Consider the following 25309-nt stretch of genomic DNA (forward strand, 5'->3'; position numbering starts at 1 on the left):
ACAACACTTCATCAATACATATAAGTCCTGATATAGAAGACAAAGGGAATAGGCTAGATCTAAGTCTTAACAGGTACTTACTTTTTTTAAAAAAATTTTTTATGGTAATTAGTAAAAGGGTTACATGATATTTGCCAGATAGAAGGTGCATTAATTCACATACATTGATACCCTTTCACATGTCTTGGTACCCATTTCCCTCCCCCCCCCACAACCCCCACCCATCTTGGTGTACTTACTTTTTTTAACAGATACTTTTTTGCCAGTCCTGTGGCTTAAACTCAGGGCCTGAGCACTGTCTTTGGGTTTTTTCCTCAAGGCTACCACTCTACCACTAGAGCAGAGACTTTTCTTCTACAACAATTGAATTGGCATTCTCACAAATACAGAAGCAAAATATTTAATGATTCTTTTGTATGTTGAATCAGTCCATTTATTGACTCACTACTGCCTCCACATTCTTGCATCTCTATACCAAGAGCATCCAGAATCCAACATGCCACTGGATTCTGTTACAGAATTTCCTGGTGGAATACCAGAGCCCTGGCTTGGCTCTAAAATTCTCCCTGCAGGACAATGCCAGGGTACTCCAACTTAGTAAGAGAAGGTTGCAGGGTAGATTCGAATCTGAAGAGGGGGTGGGGGTCCTCATGTCCTTGCCAGTATGATTCATATTAAAGATGAGCCTGCCCCACAAAGAGAAGTCAAGGAGGAATAGAATGAAGGAAAGTGTTATCAATTAGGATAACTAGGTTAGCTGGTAACCTAGGCTCGAATCTTAGCTCCTTAACTAGTTTTCTTACTTTGGAGAAATTATTTCCTCTGACTCTGTCCTCTAGTCTGACAAACTTGCTTAATAGACCACGTTAAATACCAGAATAAGGCCTGATCAACGTGCAATCTGCGTCTGCCATTACCAAATGAAGTTTCCAGAAGTATTTCTTGGCATAGCTCTCCCTGTTCCTCTCTGACTAGCGGTCTTTCGCAGTCTCCCTACAAGGGTGTGTAGAGCTCTCGTCTTCCATCAATTTCTGTTCTCAAAAAGCAAAAAGGTCACAATCATTTCAACTACCTATGATTTGGTCACAGAGTGGGGTTTACTATGGGGTTTGAACTATGAGGATCAAAGACCTTGCAGGAAGTCAGTAAAGGGAGGAAGATGCTGCTTCTCTTATTTGTAGGACAATGTGGGGAACCAGATACCTCCTCCACTCAGGACCAGAGCTGGGGGGAGCAGAACCATCCATGGCTTGTGTCGATTGCAGCACTTGTCTGTGGTCCTGGGTCCCTCTGAAGATTGTGGGCAGAGCAACATGCCACCTGCTGAGGTCTTCCAAAATCTCTTGCATCGCTGTCTCAAAAAGAATGACAATATTCAATTCATGAACAAGCAGGGCAGTTTTCTTTTTAACAACCCTGTCTGATATTGCTTTTTATTCCACAGCTTAATAATTAATCAGAGGAAGGAAAGTTGCATTGAAAGGAAGTGGGTGGAAAAATCAATGAGTAAATGTGTGTCATTACTTGTGTGAATAAAGCTGGCTTTGGCAGCCTGAGCTCTAGGAGCCCCATGGATAAGCTTCCCCATTTCCCCAGTGCGCAGTAATTGAAACATTGATTGATTAATTAATTGAAAATTAATTGGCTGATGGCCTGTAACAACTTCCACCTTTGTCATATAGATGGGGAAAGTAACAACCCAATAATTAAAAAAAAGATTTTCAAAATAATTATCACAGATGTGTGCAAGATGGAGAGCAAAGCTTCGTTCTTTTCAAGAATAAAACAAAAGTAGCCATGCTATTTCCCCGCCTTCTCAATCTCTCTACTCTGTAAAATATTCACGTAAGTGGTAGATGTGACTCAGTGGAGAAACAATTTCAGTTACTTCCGGCCAGCGCATTTAGGATGCATCCGACACCATCCTCAAAATATTGACTTTTATGTTTTAGGGAACTTCAGGATTTATCATCCCTTGAGGTAAGTATTGACCTCCACATTGCAACAGTCAATATTTACTGTGCTTCTCGCTTCCATGAATCTTTCTGTTCACCCAAATGAGAATTCAGCACTGCTGTGACTAAACTAGCTCTAAGGAAAGAAAACCTAGGATGGAACACAAACAGGAACTGAATAACTCCACCTTGCATTTTCTGAAGAGAGGATCTGATCTAGCAAAGCCTTCAGAGAAACTAAGGACCTGAGGCATCCCCTCAACGTTACCCTGTCTTCTAAGACCTAGCTTCTCCTGTATTGAGCCAATCCAATTCCGTCAGTTTAGCATGGACTCAGTCAAGGAGAAGCATCTTTTTCTGGCTTGCTCTCCCATCTGGTTCATCAATGAACATCCAGAAAGGCCCGGGGTGGATAATTACTGACTGCAGCTTCATCAAAGTCTCCTTGCCATTTGCCTGCTGCCCAAGGAACACATTCTTACCGTGGAATCCATCCCAAAAATATGGGAGCCTTCAAAGGCTGCTGCTTGAAGAAGGGCGTGTAGGCTGCAGCACTTTCTCAGAGTTCTGGAGAATCTTCTCAGGATGAAGCAGAGCAGAAAATAATGGTGAGGGACATGCATGAAATGTTCATGTATGGAAATGCTCAAGGAGTGCATAAAATATGTAAACGTATGTCCACTGAGGTCACTTACATTCATAAATAGGATTATATTTATGTTCCCATGCCCAAATATTTAGCTACTTTGAAAAAGGTAGTCACAAAACGAAGAAAATTAATAATTACCTAGAGTCACATTTGGAAAAAAAATGCCTAAAGCTAGTGAGAATAGGCGAAAGACAAGTTAAATTTTAAATCTGATGTTCTACTTGACATTTCCAAACTTAACCATACGTTAAACTTTCCATTCTCTCTACACATTTCTTTCTACTCTTAATTTTAACGAACTATTATTTTTTAATATATGAGAATCAAAAACGTGATACTGACCTGTTCATTCATTTCAGCCTTGTTTTAGGAGAAAATGCAAAATAACTCCACAGGATAAATAATTGTTTAAGGATAAATCTGGCTTAGGTGGGAAGTCCCTGAAGAAAGAAATACATGTCTCTGTCCAGTTTCTCATCACATTGTACATGTGGGAAACATGTGTTATTTACAAGCATAATTTAAAATATGCAATGGGTAAACAAAAACACCAATGGCCAACGGAATTCAACAGTCTTAAGAAGAGGCAGTGAAGACCCTGCAGCTATAGAGAAAAAAGTCTACACTTATGGTTATAAAATACAAGACGCTGGGCTTTGGTAACTGATGCTTATAATCCTAGCTATTTAGGAGGCTGAGATCTGAGAATCACAATTTGAAGCCAGCACAGGCAGGAAAACCTGTGCGACTTTTATCTCTAATTAACCACCTAAAAAACAGAAGTGGAGCTGTGGCTCAAAGTGGTGGAGACTGAGCGAAATAGCTGAGGGACAGTGCTCAGGCCCAAGTTCAAGCCCCGTGAACAACAAAAAATAATAAATAAAATATAATCACTTACCACAACTTAATGAAAGACCTAGAAGACAGAGATTTTAGTTTTGTTTTTGGTCACCAAACTACAAAGTTGGCAAGAATACAAAAGCATTACAAAATAGAATAACAGTTGGCTTTTGAAAACCATGACAAAACATGCCTATGTGACTCGTCTTGTATTCAACGGACTCTCAAGTCTCAAGTTGGTCCACCAACTGGAAGAGAATGTCACTCTTTAGCTCTGCTTTCTGGGCAGACGACCATCCATTATGTAAAGCTACAAAGTGGCTCTTTGAGTTTGGTCAAAACACTCTGTGCTTGGCAAACCCAAATACACCAAACTGTTAATTGTTTTTTTAGAGGAGAATTATGACAATTTTAACAAGCCACATATCTTACTTAAGCACTGTTAGAGTAGATGTTCTCATTCTATTGGGCTGTCTTATTTGGAGGTTTAGGTCCCTAATTGCTTGTAAATGATATTGTTTATTGAGTATTAACTCTGACATGGCTGTTTATTATGGGAGTTTATTGCTTTAATACCTGTTTTGATAAAAGCAACCTAAATGAACTATTCCGTGTCTGTGTTTCCTCGCAAATGCACACATACCCGCATACACATGAATGCACAGACACACATACACACGTGCACATGTGCACACACTGAGCTACACATCAGTTCATCCAGCAGCTGGTAGGAGAGGAAATATCAGCAGAATTATGCAGAGGTATGTAGCACGTTGCTTGGTAACCAGGAAGTCTGTTGATTCATCAGAGTGTCAGCCACACATTTTCTTCTGTATGTTACAATGAAAAGGTCAGTGACCCAATGAAATATCAGATTAAGTCCCACTATTAACTGGACAAATGCATTTAAAGTGCTCTTGTACCCTGGTTCCGTCTGATTAGTATACATTATGTTCTGCTAAGGCAGGCCTGAATCATTAATACACTCAGAGTCTGCTTCTCTCCACAGTGAAACCTAATAACTCAGTGCGGAGTAATGCAGTGTGTTGTGTTTATAAGACGTTGAGCCTTCAGCCAGCATGATCTACAGTGGTGTTATTTTGTGGTAAGGACACAAATGCCTTCCCCCCCCACCTCTCTCTCTCATACACAGTGTTTGTCATTCCCTTAAAAAGACAGAAAAATCTTTCCCTGTGAGAAAAGTGGTCACTGAACAATTGTAAGTGTGTGGAGGAGGAGAAAAAAAACTGGGACCATTAGTAGATAAATTATTTTTCTGTTTCACTGAAGCTTCCCTCTCTCCCCCCCACCTCCTTTAGTTCAAACCTACTCCTCTTAGGTGTTAGCCAGAAGATCTGAATATTTAAAAATAGAACAGACAGATCATCTCAGAGAAAAATACCAGGAACTAAATTTACACTCAGACTTCCCTTGTCTTATTTCCTACCCTGTGTACAGTGTGAGTAGGCTTCCAGAATTAGTTGGGATGTGTTTCCTGGGGAAGAAAGGGCTACTGTGGATTATGGCTAGTGCTCTGCCACATGAAGAAGGTGAGGAGAGAAACAGCAATGAACTGGAATTTTGTTCCCATTATTGATTGAGAGCAAGTTGCCCTTGAATTCTTTATTACTGGTTAAACTAAAATAGAAATCAGTAAGATAGTCCAATAGATATATGTTGGATGGCTGCTGTATGGGAGACATGTGGTAATATCCAAGATGGTGACTCTAGTCTACACATCAAACCATATTTTTTATTTTGTTAGATAGCAGTAATTTAGCCAACTAGCTACTAACGTTAATTTTCGAAGCATTTCTTCAACTCACCGTTTAAAAATCACTACCTGTTTTTTTTCTGTAAGGGTAAGAAAAATAAATCCCTCAACAAATAGACCTGAATGATTGGTAGAGAAATCTGATACACAATACGATCAGATATTGAACGATTTTCTGTGCTCAAGAGGTATATGAACCGTATTATCTGTCTTATTCTCTCCTTTTGCATTAATGTAGCCTGCTCAGATCTACTTAGTAGAAGTCTGTTTTATCTCTCAATTATCGTAACACTCCTGTGTTTGAAGATCCTATCAAGATCATATCCTGTCTTGAGTACAAGAGTAAAACCCAGTATCAGTCTCTTTCTTCTCATTTCCTCTGCATTGATGACATTTAACAATTATTATAGGCTGGGAGCTGCCATGTAAGAAAAAGCACCCAGACCAGGTGCCAGAGGTCCATGTCTAAAATCTTAGCTACTCAGGAAGCTGAGATCTCAGAATTAAGATTCAAAGTAAGCCTGGGAGACAAAAACCAAGCCAAATCTCTGCTTTTTTTTTTCCTTCTTCACAATTTCACAGTTCAAAGACTTGTTTCAACAGTGAATCTTAACCTCTGCATACAATTGTTTTGCTTTCCTTATTAAATGAAGACCTTTTACCTTTTAATTTAAAGAGAAATATGTTAGGGTTTCTCTTTAGCTTATATGAGTTGTCCACATTATTTCTTTGTACCTGGGGTCATTATTAAGATAAGGATTGCTGGAAGGCAAGCACTGTCTTACCGTTTTCTATAGTGCTCTGATGTCTAGCAGAGAGGCGGCTACTACCGGGTTAATGTGCCTGGGACAGGGCTGTCAGGACCCAATCAAGGTAGGGAGGGACAGGGACACATTTCAGAGCCTATTTCAATGCACAATTCCTACACTGCTTATTTCTGAAATGTTCTATTTTTATTTTCTAGAACTATGGACAAGTGCTGATAACTAAATCCATTGAAAAGAAAACTATAAATCCCCAAACTCTGCTACTCTGAAACTCTGGCTATGAAAACCTAATACATTTCCTGTGTGATCTCACTGGGAAGTTTAAAACTCCACATTGAATGATACCTTTTAAAGCTATTTTTATTTTTAAGAGTGTGACAACCATAGATTCTCACTTTGTGGGCAGAATAGAAGTATCTCTTCATCTAGTGATGCTACAAGAAGTCCATGTTTCCATTAACAATATCCTCAAACTGTGCGATTATTTGTGTAAATGAGTACTAAAACCACTATTATGGGCTGGTTTTTACCCACTCCAGAATCCACATAGTTAGAATATTAACCCCTGGTGCCACAGAATCTGACTATGTATTTTTGTTTGATTGTCTTTTTTTTACTGTGTTTTTTTTCATACTGAGGATTACCCAGGACATTGCATTTGCTAGACAAGTGTTTTTGCCACTGAGCTACATCCCAGCTCTAAATATGACTGTATTTTGAAACAGGGATTTTCTTTTTTTGTTTTATTGCTCCTTTCTGATAGTACCTGGATTTGAACTCAGGGAATTGCTCTTGTTGTCAAGTGCTCTACTGCTGAACCATGCCCCTGCTTGTTTATTTCAGTGGTTAATTTTTAAATAGGGTCTCCTTCCTATTCAGGCATGTTCCCAGTCAGTGAGCTGCTCTTATTTTATGCTTCCTGTTACCACTGGGTTAACAGACACAAGCCCACTTGCCCAGCATTTTCTGTTGAGATAGAACCTTGTGTACTTTCTTGGCCAGGGTAGCGTAGAACCATAACCCTCATGATCTCAGCCTCCTGCACATCTGGGATGACAGGTTCACCCCACAATGCCCTGCTATTAATTAAGAAAGGGTCTCAACGATGTTTGTCTCACACCAGACCAACTACAATCCTTCTGACCAGCTAGGATTACAAGGCAGCAGCCACTAGCTGACATCCAGCTCGCAGACAGGGTAACAAAGTTAAAGTGAGATTATCCCAACAGCACCTAATCCAACCTGTCTTTGGGAGAAAAGAAGATTAGGAATCAGACATACCCAAAGGGAAGAGCTACTGAAGACTCAGAGAAAAGGTAGACCAGGGAGAGAAGCCACAAGAGAAGCCAATGCATTCCGGATTGCTTTCTGTGGCTTAGACTGTCTAGTTTGTGGTAGTTTACCGCAGGAGTGCAAGCAAATGAATGCAATCATTGCTTCACACTTTCAAAAACACTGGATTTCAGAGAGAAAGAAAAATAAAAGCATTAAATCAAGTATTAAACTAAACCTTCTTGTGCTTCTTGGTGGATGTCACCCATGGACAAATATCTATGGGTGTAGGATTCTGTAGAGTCTTTTTGTTGTTGTTGTTGTTGGTCATAGGGGTTGAACTCTAGGTGCTGTCCCTGGGCTCTTCAACTCAAGGCTAGCACTCTACCATTTGATCCACTTCTGGTTTTCTGGTAGTTAATTAGAGATGAGTCTCACAGACTTTAGTCCCCCAGCTGGCTTTGAACTGTGATCCTCAGATCTCAGCGTCCTGAGTAGCTAGGATTACAAGTGTGAGCCACTGGTGCCTGGCTGATTATGTAGATTCTTGCTCAAGTAGAGCTAATGTCCTTTAGTCTCCATGTTGTTTAATAAGCAGGGCAGGCAGAAGACCTCAACTAGCCGATTGCTGCTCTTTTGTGGACATTGAGGGGTCCCATTTGAAAGAGGAAGTTAGATTTCCAGTTCAAGGCACATCATAGAACTATGGGATTCATTCTGAATACAAAAAAACCCGAGTTTTCTAGGGTGTGTGTGGGAGGGAAGGTTTGATCCGAGAAAGAAAGAACTGGCATTAATCCAGCAAGACCTACTTGATGATAGGAAAATGTGCTCTCAAGAAAATCCTTCATTCCATTATGTCTCTGTGTAATGGGAGCTATAATAACTCCCTTTCCTCTATTAGCACTGCAAAGAAAGGTCATAAAACAATACAGTGTATGTATTTATTAGGGCAAAAGATGAAATGGAGGCTGATGAATGTGCCAGGAAAGAACCATTAACAGAATGATGAATTCAAGTTCTGTTTACATTTCTATTTGGATGGATGAACACTTGTTAGCTTAAGTAATTCCTACAAGTTGATTACAGCTACTGGCATATAAAAATAGCCTCTAAGTCTCAAAGGTTTAAGGTTCTACAGTGCCTACAGAAAGCACGTTGTCCTTCACACGCCACAAGACTTTAAACAAATAATTAGAATTGTCACAGAGGAGGAAGCAGATCCCAGATTTACTTTTAGTCACATAGGTCTGTTTCTTTCCTGGAAGTCATGAGATAAAATGGTGCTTCCGGGAAAATTCACTTGAACACACTTAACACTTCAGGGGAAAAAAAAGAATAAAGAATTGAATTAAGCCAAAATGACAAAAAAAATGATAGTGATGATGACATTAATGATGACCACATATGAGAGTCAGGACAAGTTTCCTTGTGGTACAAGTGTCCCCTTTTATGTTTTCTAGGACACAATCAACAACTACTAATCACAAAGGGAATATCCTTTAATAGGAAGTGGTGTATCTCTGAAAAAAAATCTCATCTCTTTCAGGAGTGAAAACTTAAGAGTCCTAAAAGAATTTACTGAAAATCCAGAATCTATGTTTTAGAGAAAAATTTAAAAACATTGTATTTCATTATTTCATTGGCAGGCTACTCCACAATACTTCCCAGCCATTGGGGTGCTGTGGGTGGTGAGGGAGGGAGTGGAGAAAGATAGGCAGGTATGTGGCCAATAAAAATAGGAATAGGGCTCCATCGTCTGTGTGATGTGGCCAATGGATGCCTCAGGAAACTGGAAAAAATAAAGAACATATTGTTCTCTGAAGCCTATAGAGAGAACACAACACCCATTGAAACTGTGACTTCAGCTTTGACATCAAGCTGATTACAGGCCATGTTAGGCCTCTGACTTTCAGAATCACAAAATAATAAATCCCTGGCTGTTAATTCCATTAAATGTATTAGAATTTGAGATTCATCAACATCATTCTGGATAAAGACTGAAACTTGCCCATGTTTGTGGGCTTAGAGTTGGCTGTGAAGAAAAGATGAATCTGGTGGTTACAGGCATGCCAAAAGTCTTGTTTTCACAGAATGAATGAGAGATGTACTTTTAGCTAGAAGCTGGACAGAATATATAATTACCTCCTTAGGGAAGGAGATCTAGCTTTTAGTTCCCATCTTGTGACAATTCTTTAGGCTAGCTACCTTAGTTCTGTGAGTACCCAGATCCTGGCTTCTGCTAGTAGAGCCCAGATCCTTCTTCCCACAAGTGCTGAAGACACTTCCCAAATTTTCCTGCCTCCCTTGCAGCTAGTATATGGGTGTGTGACTATTTCCCAACCAATGAGGGAAAGTAAGATGAGAGTTTGTGAATCAGCTGAGAAAAATTACACTACTTAATTGAGTAGCTCAGGGAATGCTGTCTTGATGGACAGAAACATCACATCTACACATAAAGTCTGGGAAGACAACTCAAAATATGAGGGTATGAGTGTGCGAGCCAAGAAACCTAAGCCATTGTGCAAGGAGGCAGCTGAAAAAGATGGGGTGAACTCTGGCCATTACCACATTGATAAGCTTCTGAAACATTCTGGAAATAGCCTGTCTGGACTTCAGTTCACGTTCAGAATGAATGTCCTAATCAATTAAACCACTGTAGGAAGATTTTTCTGTACTTAGATTTGAGTATGTCCTAACATATGTATGGCTTTCACAAGAGTCAGAATTATAGATCGGGGTCAATTGTGTAGCTGTTTTTCTAATTACAAAACCACTACAGCATGAAAGTTTGGAGCTGAATAGATTGTAGAGCTTATTTTATACATGAAAAAACACAGGGCATTATGTTAAGTGAATTACTAATCCTCATTCTTGCCTCTTGACTCCCCTTACCCAGATCCTAAGAGCGTTTATTGGTAGAGTTCACAGATCAAGCTGTGAATGTTACTCAAGGCTGAACAAGACACCACAGAAATTTTCATTATTTTCCTTTGAAAATATGTATTTATTGTTATTAAGCATTTATACAGTTTTAACTCCAGGAGTCAGGTTATGAATACAATGTATCTAATACAATAGTCTCTAATTCTTCTTCTTCTTTTCTCATCCAATCACTCTCAAGTTATCTATCAACTTTTAAATATCATCAAGTGATGGTCTTCCCTTCTTCCTAAGCTATCTGTTTCTGTATTTCTCTCTCTCTTACACACACACACACACACACACACACACACACACACACTCCAGAATAATCTTCATCTATAATTCTGCACTTCTCTTGAGCTCCTAGAGTATTAGGGAAATTTTTCTGAAACATAAAATCCACTGCTTTTTTCCTTCTCTCCAAGACGAAACATAAAGTATAATTCAGTCTAAGTCTCTGTTGCATAAGGTAAAAAGAGTCATGGGCTGGGAGCCCCTAGAAATAATTTTGGTAATCACAATATTGATGGAATATTTACAAATTACACCTTCTAGTCACATTACATGAAAAAACACTATAGTTGTTTTTTTTTCCAGTACTGGAGCCTGAACTCAGGACCTCATAAATGTTAGGCAGGCACTTTCTGACTTAAATCATGTTCCACAACCTCTTTACTTCAGTTTGTTTTTTTAACTGTATTTTTTGTCTTTTTTTTTTTTTTGGTACTGGGGATCAACCTAGGGCGTTGCACTTGCTAGGCAAGTGCTGTGCCACAGAACTACATTCCAGCCCTACTTCAGTTTGTTTTTGCACACGGATTCATGTTTTCACCAAGACTAGCCATCGATTTCAGTCCTCCTATCTCTGTGTCCAGCTCAAAAAATACTACTTGCAAAGGTACAAAAATTGAGGTTCTAATGGTTGACAGCCTAAGAGATTTGATTCGAAGACAAGACTTTTGGCTTGCCTATTACCAGCATATTTAATGAGAGTATTACTTTTATTTTGTCACTTCTTAGATAGAAGTAAATGAAATAAGCATGAAAACTCAGAAATAATTTCAGTTTCTTCCATGAAAAGAAGTGAACTTCTATGTGCCTCTCCAGTGTCAACTACAGTCAAGGTAGATAAGGAGTTATCCATGTGCCACTGTAATTTGTCTCCCTTTAACCCAGGTGATCTTATAAACAATACAAATTAATGCTCCGTTTCATAAGCTAGATGCCCTTAAAGTGATTCTTATTATGGGAATCCTTCATATGTTACAATCTACAATGTCAAGTGGTGAGCAATTTCACTCCCTAGAAGGCATTATTAGTTTGACTTTAATTTTGTTTATTGGATAGAACTGTACACTTAAGGCACAGGAGAAATGTTTATTGCCAATAACGGCAACAATAACCATCGCTGGCTGTTCCTGCCCAGCAGCTGTGGCTCTGCTATGAAACCTGGCCTGCCTTGACTCCTGTATCTCATAAGTATTGTGTCATTCAACATGAACTGAGTACAACATCAAATGCCATGCCTGGCACTGTTCCCTGGGTCTTCGGCAGATCCACCACAAGGATACGCTCTTGAACATGAAGAAAAAGAAATTCTTGACATTTTGGTAATGAGCACAGCCATCTAAACATTACAAAACATCTGTGGGACAAATTGAACCAGGCTCATACTTCCCAAATAATTTACTCCCTGAATTTTGAGACAGACACTGGTTTCGGCTTAACAGTAAACAACTTCATTGACTTGTGTTTCGGTGGAACAGGAATCTTTATAATCTAGTTTTGCTGAATGTGAAAAAAGACTTCTTAAACCCACTTCTGGAAAAGTGTCCTTAGATCTAAGATGTAAGATTTAGGGATATACATTTGGGATGCTAAGGCATTAATTATGTAAAAGATGCTTAGGTGGTATTCCAGACAGAGAATAATCATAATAAATATAATGCAAAGAGCCTGTGGAGCTTGATACATTCAGTGAAAAACAGATTAGCTGGAGCAAAATAAACAGAAAGTTATATGCAATGATGCTGAGAGTGCCCTCCTGACCAGAGTTAACAATCTCTCTGTATACATTGAAAGCCATTGGAAAATTGAAAGTGTGGCAGGAAAGTGGTTGACTAATATTTACTTTAGTACATGAGAAATATACTGCCTGCTAAACCAGCCAACCTTGAAAATAGTGATTGGTCAATTGTTAGAAGGGCCTGTGGTGACATTCCATGAGTACCTTTAATAGTATTCTCAGTCAAGTACTGAGATGTCCTATACAGTCAATGGACCATCACAAGGTAATACTTTGTTGGGGTAAGCCTGTCTGAATAGATTTATATACCTGTGAAGATTTAAAAGATCTTTTTGAATGATGCTGAAGTTCAGACAATTTTATCAATTATCTGATGGAACTCTAATCCTTTCATTTCTCGGTTGGATCATACTGTATATAAAGCAGTTCCCCTAGGAGGAGGTAATTTTTGTAACTGAGTCAAATAATTGCTATTCTCTCTTAACCATTTATCTCTGCAAGGACATGGACTCCCATAAAACCCATAGAACCCATGTTATCAGTTGGTGTGTGTGTGTGTGTGTGTGTGTGTGTGTGTGTGTGTGTGTGTGTGTGTGCTGGCAATTGTGTAAAGTTTCATCTAATGTTAGAGTTCTCATTCTCTTGTACTAAACACACTCCTGCAATGTCCTGTGGCTGCATCAAGTAAAGACCAGACAGCTACAAAGAAAGATTGCCTTTACCTTTCTTCTAAATACCAGCAATTGGACACTACCATGAATTCATGCTATTGCTCTGTTATTTGATCTAATTACATTCTCTGACAGTGGTGAACACTTAACTAATACATTTGCTGGGTCAGATCTTATTCCACTTGATACTGCCTTGCAACAGGTATTTATTTACATGTTAATTTTGTAAGCTTGTGATTAGTGAAGGCTATTTAAAAGTTCCCTTGAGAATAATTATTGTTCTTCATTATCATTAACCAACACAATCTCAATCCACATATTACTGTCACCCTGTGGAAGTCAGTTACTCCCTCAAGGTCCTGTCTAGGGTCATATTGAGAAATAGCTCGATGAATATACATTTTAAATTACTAATGAGAAATGACTACTACATATGGGTAAGCATACTTTTGGAATTAAGACTAAAACTATCTCATTTTCATCCACTTTTGTCAGCCAATAATAGAGCCAAATTAAGATTGTTTTTACACTGCTGGCTAACAGCACCCAAAGATCTATTGATGGCTTCCAGATAAACTGGTAGGCCCTTCTAAGGATAGACTTAGTATTTCTGTGTCTTTGAAGTTAGAACTAGCATGGCTTTTCCATGACTTGCTTTGAGAGGTGGTTTGAATTATATTTACGCAAAGCTTCAAATATTCATGGCTGTGAAGTTTATCCCCCTAAAACCTCTGGCAGAGGAGAAGAAATTGAAGGCTGCCTTAGCTGACTGTCAATGAGCCTCAGATCCACGTTAGAGTAACGCAGATGGATTCACCAGCCAACACCTTCCCTCTCCAGTCACTCATTAGTGTAATTAAACGAGAGCCAGTGGCAGGCAACAGTGTACAAGTTATAAGTGGAGTAACTCGGGGAAGTGGATCTGTCCAATATCGACATGGAGTCCTAGGGTGGGAGTCCAGAGATGGAATGTCTCATTTGTTTCTTAATTACTTGCATCATTTGAACTTTGATTTCGTTATCCATGGGATAAAAAGTACTACTGAATGTACAGTAACTGTAAGAAGTAATGCTATGGATCCAATAAAAGCCACCTGCCGCGTGAGCAAACACTGTAGGTGGAATCCCTTCCGCTAGTCAGAAAATTAATTCACTACCACACGCTCTTCCAGAACAGGTGTGCTCTGCAGTCATATTGGTTGCTTCAAAGAGAACAGATTTGGAACCATCAAATCATTAGGTTTTAAGGAAGAAACATTTGGAAGGAGCCATAATCGAGAGTGGAAAGGGATGAACTGATGTCGTAAATATGTTTGTGCAGTACTCACATGCTTTTGGAAACCCACTCCCAGATGTTGATGGGACCTATTGCTCCAAAAACAAGAACACGTTTAAAACACATTTGATCTCAGCACCGGTGCTACCAGAATAGAGGAGGAGCTGTGCTGGGGTGAGGGTGGGAATAAGTCAAACAAGCACAGAACCTCGTCCTCTGCCTTATTGTAAATGTTCAGAGTGGTACAGCTAGACTTAAAGGATACTGAATCTCTGGATAGGTTCCAGGAATTGCATCATCTCCTAGAAGCCCATGCAAAATAGGGTGTGTATGTTCCCACAGGCATTTTCGGGGGACATTTTCCATTTACGTCAGCAGATCCTCACAATGAGGAAAGAACCATCAACAGAGTTCAAGTTCAGGGTTGTCTTATATTTTAGCACTGACTATTTCCAGTCAGTAAACAACACACCTCTCCCCTCTGTGTCTCATATGGTCTGAAACCTTTTAGAAGTTTGTGAGTTCCAGCCTTGAAGCTGGTCTTTCCAGAATGCTCCTTATTGGAAGAATTGAAAGTAGTGGGAAGAAAACATTAAAATGAAGGAAGGGTCAATCTAACACTGAAAGAAAGCATGGAGATGAGAGTGACTTACACACTTAATGGGCAAGTTGCATGGTTTTCTGTCACTCACTAAAATCAACTTTTAGAGAAACCCTGAGGAAATGCTATTATAAGAAATCTTTGTTACTGTAAGGCTCCACACTGTAGTAGAAGATTTCAGCACAATGTAGAACAATTTGGAACTCTGGCCCTTGGCAAAAGATGATAGGTTAAGTAGACAGACAGACTGACAGAGAAGCAGATGAAAAGTCATTCCAACATTTTGCCACAAAACAAGCAGAGCTGTGTACTGGTGGCTCATGCCTATAATCCTAGCTATTCAGGATTCTGAGGTCTGAGGATCACAGTTCAAAGCCAGATGGGCAGGAAAGTCCATGAGACTCTTATCTCAATCACAGAACAAAAAAGCTACAAGTGGTGCTGTAGCTCAAGTAGTAGAGTGCTGGCCTTGAGCAAAAGTAGCTTAGGGGTAGCACCCAGGTTCAGAGTTCAAGGCCCAGAACCAGCCAAAAACCAAAACAAAACAAAACAACAACAAAGCAATAAATGTGTGTATGATAGCAAAGACCATCACAGCCACATTCCTTGTCTCAGAAAGCAGGTTAAATATTCTAGTATTTGAGTGAGTGGGGTTTGTTGAAAGTACTTAGTCACAAAGAGGTTGAATCATTGCCTGTGTCCTGGCAGCAAGCCGGGGAGGGATGGGTTGGATTAGAACTCTTAGCATTTCCTTGGGAACTAGAGGTGAATCAGAAACCATTCCATCACAGGGTCAGCTCTCCAGCTTGCAGATCAAATGTACCTTTGTATATTTGATATTATCCAAGCATGGACTTCTTTTAGATACTTTTATTTTCCAATTATGTTTAGCAGTTAAGCCAAGGGGTTACCATTCGACAAATCAATTAATAAGTACAAGTGCATCTCAGTTGATATCGCCCATCTTTCACCATCCTCCACATCCCTCCACAGCCCCAACCCTCACATATATTTTTATGTGAATGGAATTCTAGGTGATTTTTTCCTTCTCATTCACTAAAGGCTTTCTTATCCAAGCCCTCCAGTATTTGTATTGAGATCTTGGCTTTTGTACTGTCACGGCTAAACACAGTTGCTGCAGCTCTGGTGATTCAAAAATGGGCTAATTAGAGAGGTCCTTTGGTCATGGAAGGTCACCTCCTGAAAGGAGATTTGAGGACTCTAGCACTCCTCTTCCTCTTCCAGCCAAGAGCTGGATGGTTTCTGTTACATCATTATCTACTGTTTCACCCCCAAGCTCAAAAACACTGGGGCCAGCTAGCCACGGACTAAAAGGTAGCAACCTTTTCTTTTGAACCTTTGATCTTCCCGGTATTGTGCTAGAGGATCAGAAATCTGGCTACCATGATCTCCTTTCTCTTCTTGCACAGCCTTCAATGTTTGGCCAGGCTTTGCTCTTGGCTGTATATCTGTACCCTACGTGTTGGTATTAGATGATAATCATCTTTCCATTACACCTAGGCAGCGCTGAGATGCAAGGATCTTGACTTCTTTCTCTGCCCCAAATTGCAGCCAAAGGACTTTCTCCACAGGAGACTCTCACTGTGGCTTACTATTCTTCTCCACTAGCCCAAGGAATAAACACCCTGTGGATGCCTTTCGTGGGCTCTCCTGGCTCTGAACAAAGGCATCAAGAGAAGATTTTATTTTGAGTCCCCTAGACAGTAGCATCTGTGTAGCTTTTGTAACTGCTCGCTCTTTTCGAGTGTAAGGATCTACATACCAGAAAAAGAAATCAAAGGGCAAAAGAAGCTAACAGCCTTTCAGAGAATGTCTCATAAGACCTTAGGAACTTCTGTCTTGTTTGCAAAAGGTCACAGTATAGTAATAAAAAATAATGATGATGAAAAGAATTGTTCCAATGAAGTAGTAGCAGTGGAGAGTGAATACCTTTTTTCTACACCCACTAAACTGTAATTAATTTAAAAGCAAAGAGCTCTTGAACTAATGAATGGCTGTTAAAGCTAAAGATGTGTGCAAAGAATAATGTGTGGGTGCAGTTCAGGGCATTCCAGAAATATAGCTATACTATAATTGAACTCTGGGATTGCAATAAGAGTTTTGAAGGCTGATTATCTGTGTACTCATAGAACTATAAAAGTTTGTAAAAAAAAAGCACACATTTCCAGTCATTCCCTCTTTTACATTATTTCCCTCTCCCTCTGTGAAGGATCTGTACTGCCTGCGCCTCAGAGAACTTTTTAGACAGACCTGGAACTCCATTACACAGAGGTTTAAGTTTTAGGACTGAAAAATCTAATTTATTATGTAGAAACCCTTCTCCCTCCCTAATCTCCAGTGAATCACTTGAGACTAAAATGCAGGTCTTTTTTTTTTTTTTGATAAAAGAATCCATTAGCTAATGTATCCAATCCAGACATTCACTTTCAACATGTACTTCTTTTCCTATTCACAAATCCGTCTCTGTGCTTCTTGTTGTCCATACCCACTCACTCAGTGATTTGCAATCAGTGGTTTGCATGTGACACAACAAAGTGAGATAAATCCATAGCATTCACCGTTTGCAGTGGGGAATGTCCAATTTGTGGTCCATATAAGGACTATGATATTATTTGGCACATGACAGTGAAGTAAGGAGACTGGGTCTAAGTAACGTGGCCTTGTCTTCACTGCCATCCTAGTGGAGGGGGCTTTCCGCCATGTTGGTGGAGGAGAGAGGCCATTTGTTGAATTGCATAAGTCATGCTGTTTAGTCACAGGAGAGCTTTTGCTATGGAGAATGCTGGCCTTCAGTTTCCCCTAAGTGGTTTGATTCCCTCGCTTCTAAGTATCTCGCTAATGTGGAAAATTTGAGGCATATCCCTCAGATGGAAAGTTTAAGCTGACCCCTGAACTACTTCCCTAGATGGAAAGTTCCCTAGTTCCCAAATGAACTAAACGCACCTGAATAGTCCTGTGTAAGATCTGATTTTGTTAGATTTGGTCTCTACCCTAAACATTTGGTTTTTGTCTTTAAAAGCTTTGTTCAAGCTCAATTCTGGGCTACAGGTCTTTGAGACGGGAACCCATCTGTAGATGCCAGCTCAGCTGTCCAGTAAAGACTCCCTCTCAAAATTTTTGCTTCTTTGTTTCTCCCCATACAAACAACAGGATAGACTAAAGATATTAAAAGAATGATACCAAGGACATAAAACATATATTTTGTCCAACTCCTATACATACACCATAGGACTCGGGGGGGTGGAAGGAGGAGAGAGACCATGGAAAGCAAGTCAGAGAGAGATTATAGAATGCAGTATATTCTGCTATTCGAGCTCTGGAGTTTAGTCTTCTAACTCTTAGACAAACTCTCAGAGGACAATGTCTGGTTTCTGGCCAGAAGTGCTGGAGCATGCCAGAGACAACGTGAGCTGCAAGAAGTAGAGGCTTGATGAAGAAAATGACAATGAGACACAAACTGGCAAGGTGACTCACAACATTTAGTCTGCCAAGGAGTCCTGGCAAATAGCACGGTTCCGTTGTGTCTAGTGAGGTTCCTTCTCTTTCAAAGCCCTCCTTGGCGGCAGTTCTTGTGAGACGGTGGCTTCTGTCATTTCCTTTTACTCATTTCATGTCTTATTAACAAGGCTGGAGAATCAGGATGTGGCTGTTTTCAATCACATTCAATCTCTTATTTTATCTTCTGGGCAAACAGAATAGAGTCGGGTCAATACGCATTTGCCCGCTTAGGAAGATATCTCAAAAACAATCTGCAAGGTTTTGACAGTTACATTCTTTCAGACCAGAATATTGACACACAGAAGGATGGCATATGAAATTAGGGCGAGAATAAAAAGCTCTCCCATGGTTGAGAATTCTGTTGTCAGTTTTTTTGGTCTGAATATGTCCTTCCTCAAATTCCCATTTTGAAAGCCCCCCCCATCCTCCAGGTCCAGACTATAAGTTCAGTGATCATTTCTATAGTTGGTTACTAGAGAAATTCCACTGATTTATTGAAATGGGAACAACAAAATGGTGAGTCAAAGCGCAATGCGGGAGCCTCAGTAACAGCCATACTCACAAGACCATGTCTTGAGAATGAGGGAGGAATATGGGGAGAAAGGAAAGTGGGAGAAAAAGCTGGAAGGCGTGACGATGGTGGACAAGAAATATATGTAACGACACCCCTTTGTACACCACCCTCACAATAAAAGAAAAATAAAAGCTTCCCCACCACCACGGGATGGATTTTAGTGGGCAGGGTAGTTGCAGGTCTTCCAGAGAAGGGTCTCCAGGACTGGCATGAGCATCCTTGTAAAAGAAGCCCCCCAGCTCTCGAGCCAATTGTCATGGAGAACACAACAACAACAACATGGGATCTGACTGTGTCCTGTTTATAAAGCCACTCAGTGTCTGGTGCTTTGTTACAGACTAAGGTAAGCCAGGGTTTGTTGAACATCTACTGCATGCCATGGGTGGCTGTAGAAAGCAAAAGCTATCTCCCATGAGCTTTAGAACTTGCTCTTCTTCAAGAGCTTCCACTGGGCCAAAGTGATAACAAAAGATGAAGGAGGGGCTTAGAGCCTCCTGGGTAAGTCAGGGAGTATTTCCCCAAGGAAGGGAAGATCACAGGGCTAGTCTCACCTGGGCAATTACTCCTTGTGTGATACTGTGAGAGTCAAAGGGCCCCGGGAAGGGAGGCAAACCACGGCCTTCATGGAGCGCTCCATTTCCAAACGCCAGCGGCTACCCATCTTTACTTACGTGTCTGAGAGGAGTAGATCGCACACTTTCTAGGCATATTTGAAATTCAGGGCTGTTCACTTCAAGATATTAGCGGCTGGCTTTCTGAATATTTTTGCCTCAGGCCCAAGCTGCTAACCAAGCAACTGAGCTTCAGGAGAGAATGAAGAGGCATCCACTTCTTGGTACATTAAAAAATAATAAAACTCTGAGGGGGCATTATCCAGATTTCCTTAATGCAACATAATTTCACATTTCAAATCCAGTGTGGGGGGCTATTGAGGGGAGACACACTTCAGATTGTATAAAGAGAGTGCTCTGGGGCTTCCTTCATACAAGGAGAACACAGCAAATCAGGAAGTGGGAAAATGCTGCACTTCTGATCTGCTGGCCCTAAATTAACTTTTTAAATTGTTATTTCCTAAATTAACTAGCAAGTGATCCTTGTGTAAGGGTGTTATATGTTTTGTCTTAGGAACTCAGAGTTCCCCTGAAATTAGAGCCTATTTTAATTAATTAAGGGGTGGTTCATCAAATTAAACATAAGCAAACATTTTTCTGAGATGACTGGAATTTTTATCTTTGGGAGAGAGAATGTACAAAAGGAATATGTAGGGGGAAAAAAAACCTCTTATCTTTTTAGGAACAACTAAGTCTTATAACACCCTCTGATGGAATGGTTGAGGATACCCAAGATTTATAGAGTTTTTTGGATTGTTTGTTTCTGGAAAATGCAGGCCACAAAAAGAATGGATTAAATTGGCTAGAGAAAGAACAGTGACTTATTAGGTTGATGTGTTTAACAAAACATTGAAGACAGATTAATGTCAACATCTTCTATAAGACTTCTGTTGGCTGTACCATCCTGCCCCACCCCTTTTTCCTCTGCTCAGTATTGCTTAGTGTCTGACTGGTTTAAATTTTAAAGACAATAATTAAGCCCTAGAAACTTCTGGTGCCAAAGTTGTTCCATAGCATTGTTAGTGTTCTCTAAAACGCTGTCCCTTGCAACGTGGGGCTCCGTCCCAGAAGCTGTCAGAGGCAACTCCATGTTTATGAGAACGTCTCCTGATGCTTTCCACTCATGGAGATAAAATCAAGTCAAAGAGCATTCAGTTAGAATGGCAGGGTAATTAAGTGAACTGTGCTGTGTCCCTCCATTTGCACTGCAGCAAAGACTTGGAACTGAGGGAGTGACAATCTTATAGTAACTCCTGGGCAAAGTAGGCACTAGATGGCTAATTAGGTCCTAGGTGACTGGAGTTTCTCCCGTGTGTACAGTTAGTCACTCCCATCACCCCCACCATGTCACACACTAATGGTTCCTATGCACCTCAGATGGCTTGGTGGGAGATGCAAGTTGAAGGTGAGGTTGTGATTTCTGAGGGTTTCAACTAAGGTGCCTCCACTGGGCCAAAGGGAAGGTATAAGTGGGTTTGGTTTGGTTTGGTTTTGTGCCAGGGTTGGGGCTTGAACTCAGGACTTGGGCACTTGTCCCTGAGCTTTGATTTTGTTCAAGATTAGAGCTCGACCACTTATAACACAGCTCCACCCCCAGCTCTTCGGTAGTTTATCAGAGATACGTGTCTCGTGTCTCACAGGCTTTCCTGACTGGGCTGGCTTCGAGTTGTCTCAACTTCCTGAGTAGCTCAGATTACAAATATGAGCCACCTGCACCCACATAAGTATCTTAATTAAACTTAGAAAATCTGCAACATTGACATTTTGATCACCTAGTGAGAGCATAGAAACCCTCTATTCCAGAGGCCTCAGACTTTTCTAAATGGTTTTTACTAGAAATTCCCAAATGTACATTTTCCAAGGTTGTCAAAAGGGATTAACATAGCTGCTACTAACAAACCTCCCTCCATTATATGGAGCTTAATGTTTGTAAGCTACCTGTCTGTCTGTCCATCTGTCTATCTCCACTTTAAGCCCCAGTCCATCCCCCTGCATTATCCCAGACCCCTACTAGAGAGTTAATGCCTGGCCATATAGGAGATGCAAGATGAAACAACTTTGGGATTTTTTTTTTTTGCCAGTCCTGGACTTGAGCTCAGGGCCTGAGCACTGTCCTTGGACTTTCTCAAGGCTAGAGCTCTACCACTTGAGCCTCAGCACCACTTCCGGCTTTTTTCTATGTATGTGGTACCAAGGAATCGAACCCGGGTCTTCATGCATGCTAGGCAAGCACTTTAACCACTAGGCCAAACTCCTGGCCCATCTTTGGGATTTTTTTTAAATGCACTTTACCTAAATGGTATTATCAAGAATCTGAACAATAATATATATATATATATAATTATTCTCCCACCATCCAATATTTGTGTGTGTGTGTGTGTGTGTGTGTGTGTGTGTGTGTACTAACATAGGAATATGTACTAGCACGATCACTTTAAGGAATTCTATGTGGACATTCTCAAAAAAATAAACTAAAAATAGAATGATCACCAGACCCCAAGAATGTAAGTCATTGATCCAAAGAAGGTAAGTCAGGAATCAATAGAGAAACTTGCACGTTTTTGTTCACTGCCATCACTATTCATGGAAACAACTCAGATGACCTACACTGGTGAAGGGATCAAAAAATGTGGTACCTATACACAACAGAAAAGAAAAATAAATAATGAAAGAATAAAGAATAAGGACAGAATGAAAGAATGCCATGTGCTGGGGATATCATGTGAAGTGGAGTAAGCTAGATTCAGGACAAAGGTCACATAAACACAGAAATACCATTGTAATTGTGGAACTGTTAAAGGGGATGGGGCAGGGAGAGAGGATAAACAACAGTGAAATATATTACATCTGTGAAAGAAGACAAGCATGTGAAATCCATTGGAAGATTGTTGACTCATAGGGTATAATGATGAGGAGGAAAGTGAGAGTAAGCGAGAGTTCAATCTATTAAAATACTGTATTGTCATGTATGAAATGTTACAGAAAACCCTCTTTGAGTTATGGGTATATACCTTAAAACAAAAACCAAAGAATGCCAGCAATGTAAAACAGGTCCTGAACAGGATATGGTTAGTAGCAGAAGAGGGGAGGGAAAAAGGAGATGCCGAAGGAGAATGCACATATTCAAAGTAGTTTATGTACATGTGTGAAAATGGAACAAGGAAGCTTCTGGAAGACGGAGGTGAGGGAGAATGATGGAGCGGGTGAGTCTGGCTCCGAGGCATTGCGTGAATATATGGACATCTTAACATAAAACATCCATTACAACTACTTAATGCTAAAAAAAATAATGGGGGGCAGGGATTCTCCAGCATAAATAAGAACAGTATAGTGAAACAACAAAAGCAGACTGCTCAGTTAGGTTTACACAGACATTTAAAAAGATTTATGTCCTTGGTTGCCAGAACATTGAGGTACTTCCCAATGGCATTTTATGTTGAAAACTGAACTTTAAGAGAATTTGGTAATCCATTTTAAACTTAGTCCTATGCCTTCATTATGAACTGAGAAAAGGCGCAACTGTGATAAAATAGCTTGGTAATAGTACCCGGGTTTTACACAAACTCAATTGCACTATGCCATTGTTCTTTTGCATATTTCATTTACCCAAGGGAGAAATATTATAATTGGTAATTTCCATATTGATAGACTATTCTGTGCCATCCAATGATTACATTCTCTTTCTCTTCCTCCACCCCTCTTCTCTTTGGGTGGAAGCAGTCAATTTCAGCACAATTTAGTAAGAAAATTTGACTTTTCAAACACCAGAAGAATCTCAGAGGGCTGCATTTCAACGGAAAATGGAAAAGACGAGTTGTTTCTCAAGAATATAAGCTCAACAACACTAAATGGCTCCTCTTTGGCTTTCCTTTCTCTCTTTTGAAGCTCAACTATTTTGATTTCATCCCGTCACAATACAAAATTTCAAGATTATAATCTTAGGTAGAGATGCAGTTATTAGAAGCTTTGTCTACACTGAGCATGTATTTTAAATGCATGTCAAATTATGAGGGAAATACAGGCAGGAAGTTGCAAAGACTTAAAACAATTTCTACAGCACTTAATGTATCAGTGTGTAACAGGTTTACAAAATTACTATGTCATGGAAATTCTATTTCTCTCCTTTTAAAATTATATTTTTACCAGCCATACCACTCCTGGGCATATAACCAGAGCATTATAACCCAGGATATGATAAGGACACCTATGATGGGATATGTACTCTATAGATATAATGTTATATTATATAGATGGATATGTATCTATGGTATACAGGCTCTCAGCTTAATTTTAATTATGTTCTAAATTATATGCCAGTGATTGCATATAGAGATTCCCTTCTTGGACACTTGTTTGTTAAACATGACATTTGAAATATGATGTAAAAGTCAGTGTTAATAAAATCTTTCAATAAAACATTATATTTTCACTATCATTATTTACATTCAACAAATCAATTTAGTATACACTACATCTAGATCAATTCCCCCTTTCATCATTCTCCCTCATCCCTCTCACCTCAACCCTTTCTTAATTTCATAAGATACCTATTGAATATTTTAACTGTGTTCTCTCTGACTTCTCCTCTTCGTTCTTGCTTTTGTAACTTAGTTTTTGTAATTAGTTCCCATGGCAGGTTAAGTATGAAAATCTGTTTAATTCCACTAAGTTGGCAAGGATTCACTATTTGTATTTGGGAGCTGAAAATACCCTTTTCAGAAATACTCTGTCTCTCCCCTCCCTTCCCCACCCGTTCTTCCCTCCCCTCATCTCCCATCACATCTCCTCTCCTCTTCTCTCCTTCTGTTTTTTTTTTTTAGTGGTACTGGGGCTTGAACTCTGGGTTTCATGCTTACTTGCCTTACTTACTCAAGGCTGGAACTCTACCACTTGGTTCGTGCTTCCAGCTGAGCTTTTTGTTGGCTCCAGTTCACATTCACCTCAACCCCAAGCGTTCCTCTGCCTAAAGAGACTGCGCACCGAGCCAGGAAGTTTCCATGGTGACAGGGTTGCACAGAGTTCTGATCCCAGACCTCTAAGTACATAGAACATTTCCTGCCAAAATTAACTTGCTCATGGAGCAAGCCCTCTGATGCAGGAGACAAACAGAGGTCAGAGGAACGAGCCCGTGGTGTTGTATGTGATGGCAAGAACTAAGAAGGGAAGAGAAAACAAAGCAGGAGAGTGAATTGTAAAGAAGGGACTGGAAATTACCTGAATAAAGATGATAGTATATGCCTATAACCCCTGGTACTTAGGAGGCAAAAACAGGAGGATTGAGGTTCAAGGTCAACCTCAGCAAAGTTAGTGCAAACTCTTTCAGGAAAAAATAAATTACAAAAGAAAAGACAAAAAGACTGGAGGCATGGCTCAAAGAGTAAACTACTTGTTTGCCATGTAGAATCCTTCCTAAGGGCCTTTCCCCATCAAAGGGTCAGTTTGTTTCCCACAGTTGTTTCCCATTAGAAGTGCAATGACACAGACAGGCATGGCATTCTAAGTGGAGCGAAAGGAACCACATTCATTGGAGAAGCAGACATTCTACATGACATCAGAGCCCGGAGACAGCGGGCAGCCAGCCTGCTTGTCCACTTAGCACATTCACAGGTGCCAGGCAGAGGAAAGACTTATCTACAGTGGTCCAGGAGTTGAGAGGGCAGCTCAACAGAATCCTTGAATCCCTAAGAGAAAATGCTTGGCTCTGATCTATTCTGAACAGTTTGCTGCCATTTTCATATGTTCTTCAAACTTCTACCAGCTCCCTTTCAGCATCAGTCATAGCTGCTTATTTTCCTTATGGCTGTTGAAATTGTAGTAAGTAGTTGTACAAAGAAGGTGCCATTTAACAA

At 40.1% G+C, this 25309-nt stretch overlaps 1 long non-coding RNA gene across 1 annotated transcript; it reads right to left on the reverse strand.

Moving 5' to 3' along the window:
- Positions 1 to 530: 530 nt before the first annotated feature.
- On the reverse strand, positions 531 to 24417 carry LOC150045896 (uncharacterized). Its single transcript, XR_016532746.1, has 4 exons — positions 24330 to 24417; positions 2438 to 2531; positions 1204 to 1351; positions 531 to 686 (listed from the first exon to the last, which is right to left on the reverse strand). It is a non-coding gene; the product is annotated as an uncharacterized LOC150045896 (long non-coding RNA).
- Positions 24418 to 25309: the final 892 nt, after the last annotated feature.

The sequence above is a fragment of the Megascapheus bottae genome, chromosome 26, assembly GCF_031878675.1.
Source record: "Megascapheus bottae isolate mThoBot1 chromosome 26, mThoBot2.hap1, whole genome shotgun sequence".
Lineage (NCBI taxonomy): Eukaryota > Metazoa > Chordata > Mammalia > Rodentia > Geomyidae > Megascapheus > Megascapheus bottae.